This window comes from Octopus bimaculoides, chromosome 5 (genome assembly GCF_001194135.2).
Source record: "Octopus bimaculoides isolate UCB-OBI-ISO-001 chromosome 5, ASM119413v2, whole genome shotgun sequence".
Lineage (NCBI taxonomy): Eukaryota > Metazoa > Mollusca > Cephalopoda > Octopoda > Octopodidae > Octopus > Octopus bimaculoides.
In genome coordinates this window covers 58494964-58501137 of record NC_068985.1, presented here as the reverse complement: position 1 = coordinate 58501137, position 6174 = coordinate 58494964, and the positions used below count along the sequence as shown (strand labels likewise).

Sequence of the window (6174 nt, the reverse complement as noted above, 5' to 3'; positions counted from 1 at the left end):
ATATATATATATATATATATATATATAGAGAGAGAGAGAGAGAGAGAGAGAGAGAGATAGGGAGAGAGAGAGGAAGAGAAAGAGAGGGACATACATACATACATATATGAAAGTATAAGTGTTCTGTGCGTGTATATATATATATATACACACTTATATATTCATATCTGTATGTGCGTGCGTTCGTGTGTACGTTTGTTTGTATGCATGTATACACATAAACACACGTATAATTATTGCCATTATCAGGTAGGTTCTGATGTTAAAGAAAAGAATTGTCGAATATGACAGTCATTAATTGATTGATATCTCCTTTGTTGAAACTAATTAATACAAAACTCAACGTCTATATATTATGAGAAGAAAATCGAAATATGAGGTAAGTAATACTTTGTAGCAAAAAATAGACTTCTGCAAGACTTCGGTCATTCAGTGCCTTTAAAATGTCAATGTGACACGGACCCATTAGCTATAATATAGCGAATATAAATTAAACATAATACTCACCTTGCACTGTTTATTACTTCTCACTTTATGTTACTTGTGGTTGTTGATGTCTGGCAGAATACCTGAAGACATAAAATATTCAGTGTCAACTTATTATATATTACATACTTATTTTACTTCAGTTACATGAACTTTTGGACAAAAATTTTACATAACACTGTAATATTGCAAAATATTTTATGCAATTTCAAACAGACACGCATACACAAATATATATATGCACATAGATACACATGTACATAAATTCACAACCCACTCCATATGTATATAAATACATACTTGTCCGCATATATACAATGTTTTGTTAATGTAATTACTGTGTGTGTGTGAGAGAGTTTTGTGAGTCTTATTTATAGAGTGAAAAGCAATACCTTTTAGTAGAGTACCTTATATAAATCCAAAGATTGGCAGTTACTTCAATGTTTAGCCTTGCTCGCCTTCATGACGAAAGTGTGATGAAAGCGAATATTCAGAAACTGAAGTGATAATGTCAAAATTTAACCAGCGAAATTATAAGATATTTGTTACACTACTTAAAAGTATTGCGTTAATGCATGATCCTTTTCTTTATGTAACAATACATAAAACTAACAGTAATAAATTGGAACTGGACTATCCTCTCTTCGGCCCCATGAAAGAGGGTTTGAGAGGCAAACATTATTCCAGTGACGAGGAAGTGAACACTTTAGTGAAGAAGTGGCTGAAAGAACAGTCAGCAGAATATTTTACAGCGCAGGGATGCATGCTCTCATTCGAAGGTGGAACATTGCTATTGACAGAAACAGTGACTATGTTGAGAAGTAGGGATGTGGTCCACAGAGGACCAGCGTCACTTTGATGTATCTTACATGTTCCAGTGTTGGTAATTATGCCTGTCCTAAACAAAATGGCATTACGTTTTGACTCACCCTAGTATACATCCAGATCTCAACCCTTTCGACTACCCCTCTTTGGATCGCTCGAACGTTGTTTACAAGGTCGTCGATCTGCTACAGACAAAGAAGTGCCCCATAACATGCTCTGCGACCTGCCAAAAGCTTTCTTCTGAGATAGAATAAGCAAAAAAGTGAACACTGAAAGTAGTGCATCGAAAACAAGGAGATTATGTCGAAAATGATGTGATTGTTTAACCTCTGCTTTTGTTTTAATAAATTACAGAATGAAGAGTGCGTATAATTTATGTCTTGCATTCATATACATGAGTCCGGAGTTTGGCTACTTCTCAGAGTATATGTAGAAAAAAAAAACTATATGAGACATTGTTCATAAGATGCCTACTTACTGTATCTTATGCATATTTCCTGACAAATCATGTTTATTAGTCAACATAGATTCCAGAATCAAGACTAATTATGAAATCATCCGAGATGTGTGACCTTTACACAGTCAGCCACCTCTTTTACTATTGGTGACTATGCTACTCTTTTACAATTGGTGACTATGTTAACTTTTAAGAATCCTATAATGAGAGTTACAAGTCTCTGAATGTTTAACAATAATATTTGAGTGTGTTATTTACGTTTTGTGCGTAATGAGATGTTATTGAAATGTTAACGAAATGTACATGAGATAGAGTAGCTATCATGTAAACAATTTCACGTTTTCTGTTTACACACACACGCACACACACAAACACACAACCACACATACGCAAAAAACGGACACACACACACAGACAAGCTGACAGATAAAAATAAAATGTGAAAGAAAGAGATGGTGGAGTATTTTCTTTCCTATTTGTATGTTAAAGATGTTCGACTATTTTATTATTCCTTCAAGCTGCAAATTATTTTCTCCCAAACAATTTTATTTCTGAGAATAAATTGAACCTCAACATGTGTTTTAAATATTCGGTTTAAATTGCGCCTTGTTTTTGTCTCAGTAGCAATGTGGATATATATTTAACTAATATATCAACTTGGATTGCAATGACCATCTGGTTAGCTATGAATGCGAATTGCGCTTAATGACAACATAAATTTAAAGAAAAAACAGATTGGGTTTAGATTTCATCACGCAGGTTTGAAAATATATGCTAATATATGAATCATCAACAAAATTGACTTTTCAAAATCTATTTTATATGAAAGGAAACAATTACATTGACTAGTTTCCAGAATTGAAATATGAAAATTCCAAGATAAATAGGTATTCCATTGTTTCTGTCTAGATTTGATATATTGCTAATACGTGAAACAAGAGATAAGTTTTAAAACGGATTATGTAAACATCAAAGCCCAATTTCCAAAGATAATTACTTTCTCGAAAATAAAGGAACAAGAAAACCTGTGGAATAAATCAAGCAGTAATTGCAAAACCAGATTCAAATCAGAATACAATTCCAAACTGGAGTATGATTTTATCAAAAAGATATCTCGAAACTCGAAACTTTTCTCATTTGACCAAAATTATGAAATTGAAAAATATCTATTCTTTCCGTCCTTAGATACAAGGCAATAGATAGAATTATTCTAACGGAAAGAAATATACGAAAGGGAATATACTTTATTAGTAAAATTAATTTAAACAGTTACCTTATTTCATACTTTGACAATTCCGGACCAATATACGATGGATTTACTGGAAACGAATGTAATATTCCGAATTTCTCCATTTATTCTCCATTTCTTGGAAAATAATTGGACAAATACATAGCAACAATAACGTCTTTAGGAAATGAACTGAAAATCTTGAGGCATGTATAGTGATAGGGTGGGGGGAAGGCTAATACGTTTTACAATTGAAACATTTTTAGAGATCAAGACTTTTGTGAGTATTTTTAGATGAGGGACGAATGTATCATTTCCGAGTGATTATGAGTGCGTATACTGTGTGTGAGTGTGCAGCCGTATGCTTCTGTGATGTACATTTGTACAAATATATTTTGTATGTAAACTTGTATGCAGGTGTTGCTTTCATATAGTCTATATATATATATATGTATGAATATATATATCAGTGTGTATGTATGTATGTATGTATGTATGTATATCTAATATATAAAATAGAGATGTGTGTATTCACTTTTCACACGAAAACGGCTACACCATCCTTCTTTGTCCCCTCTATGTTTAGCCCCTTGTGGACAATAAAGAAATAAGAATTTGGGATGAATGTACCATGTACCATGTCAGATGTGCAATGGAAGCTCTTACAGAACATCAGAGAAAACAATAAATCTAGGGGAGGAGTTACATTAGTTTTATCAGGAGACTTCAGACTGACATTACTAGTCATTCTGAGATGAACAAGATCTTATGAAATAAAAGCATGCATTAAATCTTGACACCTCTAGAATAAAGTACTGAATTTTTCCCTCAATACTAACGTACACTCTTTATTACATGGAGACCAACGAGCAAAACATTTCTCAACCTGGTTCCTCCAATTAGGAAATGGGAAAGTACCAATTTATGGGAATGGTGATAACAATTTGGCTCATATTGCTATCATGCTGAATTCCTCAGCTTAGATGAAAAACAGGGTATTTCCAGACTTAAGTATTAATCATAATTCACATAAATTGTTGTGTGAAAGTACAATTCTTGCCCCCAAAAATGAGACAGTAGCAAGGATAAACTATGAATTAACGAATAAGATTCCAGCAGTCATTAAGAGGTAGAACTCTTCAGTCCTTGATGAAAATCAAGCTGTCCATTACGCAACAGAGTTGCTTCTAAGAAATTTAGATCCTCCTAAATTATGCAATGGGACAAGTTTGATTGTGAAAACATTAGCACCTAATGTGACTGAAGCTACCATCATCAGTGGATGTGCCTCCGGGAAAGAGGCTTTCATTCCCAGAATTCCAATGAAACCAACAGGCATGCCATTTGAGGTAAAAATTCCAGTGCGATTTTGATTTGCAGTGTATATTAATACAGCTCAAGGTCCGTCTTTGCAATCTACTGGCTTGCTTTTCTCATGGTCAACTTTATGTTGGTTACTCCAGGGTAAGTAGTTTGCAAGATTTATTTGTCTGCGCCCCAAACCAGGAAACAAAGAATGTCGTTACTCAGAAGCCCTTTCGTAGTTTCCTTCAACGCACGTGGTAGAATTTATCTCCTTTCATAAACGTGGCAAATATTGTATTTTCGTTTATTATTATTACTATTTTGTATTATGAATTCTGAATTAACAGATGTATTAGTATAACGCTCGGGAAGTGAATAAGTCTTTAACGTTTCGAGCCTACGCTCTTCCACAGAAAGGAACACATGAAGAAATAAGGAGAGAAACGAGGAGAGAAAAAAAGGAGCGAAAAAAGGAGGGAAAAAGGAGAGAAAAGAGGAAAGAAAAAATGTGTAGTGGTTAGCGATCTGTCATGGCACATATATGAATACATATATATAAATGTATAGATAGATCGATAAATAGATACACACACACACACACACACACACAGACACACACACACACACACACACACACACACACACATATATATATATATATATATAAACACATACATGCATGAAGTAAATAGACACCTTTAATTTTCAAAATCTTTTATTTAATACGCAAAGCCAACAATTGAAATTGACATTCCCTTTGCAGTTTTTTATTCAGAAACTCTTTTTGGCATTGAAATGGTGAGCTTTATGACTGTCTCTTGTGGAATTTCTGCCCACTTTTCACGCAACAAATTAGATTTAGGTTTGTCGAGATGTTCGTATAGTTCTATCTAGTATGCTCCAAAGATTTTCAATTGCATTCATGTCAAGAGATTGGATCGGCCAAGGAAGCTTTTTGATCCCATTTTCAGTCAGCCATTGTTGATTCCTTTTCGCTGGCATCTTCTATGAAAAAAACTCATTTTTCCTTATGTTATCGTGTGAATACATCGGAAGTATTCCTTGCTTAAGTATTTCGTTGTATTTTTCAGAGTTTATGGTTCCGACACATTCGATCAGCTCAGAACAACCATTGCTGGTGACAGCTCCCCATACCATTACAGAGATACCGCTATGTTTCACAGATGGTTGGAGCCGTTTCAAATCATATTCTTGATTGGGAAGCCTCCAAACCACGTCTACTGTCTGAAAATAATGCAAATCTGGATTAATCAGAGAAAATCACTCTATCCCAAAATGAACTGGATTTTTATGGAATCTCCTTAGCCCATTTCTTTCTTTTCATGATATTAATTGGTTGAAGGAGACGTTTCCTTCTAACTGCTCGTCTATAATACCCAAGTTTATGCAGATGTGAAACACGCGTTTTTTGGACTAACTTCTTGCTGTTTTGCAATGTAAGAAGCCTTCGAACGGGTTTCGTTTTCCACAGTTCTCTACAAACAGCAAAGCTTCCTCGGCCGGGACGAGAATCTGTTGATTCTTTTCTTTGCCTTTTGAATTGCACTATAATTCTATCAACAGTAGCAAGAGGAATTTGAAGATTTTTCAGCAATTTTTCGCTGGCTAAGACCAGCCTCAGATTGCCCAACAATACGACCTCTTTGAAAATGTGACAGTTCTACTGTCATGGTTACTCTTCGCAAATGTTTAATATAATGCACCTGGAATGAAAAAGAATAATTACATTGTGAATTCTACACCGCTGAAAGTATTAAGACGCTTAGATCAGAAATTTTGGAAAATTAAATGTGTCTATTTACTTCTTGCATGACTGTGCACGCACACACACATACACACACACACACACACA

General features: G+C 34.4%; 1 protein-coding gene across 3 annotated transcripts in view; it reads right to left on the bottom strand.

The window, feature by feature from the left end:
- The window catches only part of LOC106868231 (D(2) dopamine receptor), a 1504014-nt gene that overhangs the window by 460423 nt on the left and 1037417 nt on the right, over positions 1–6174 (bottom strand). For all 3 annotated transcript variants that reach the window (XM_052967719.1, XM_052967725.1, XM_052967717.1), the window contains one exon: positions 508–569. The gene's annotated coding sequence lies outside the window, so the exon portion shown is untranslated. The remainder of the gene's footprint in view (positions 1–507; positions 570–6174) is intronic.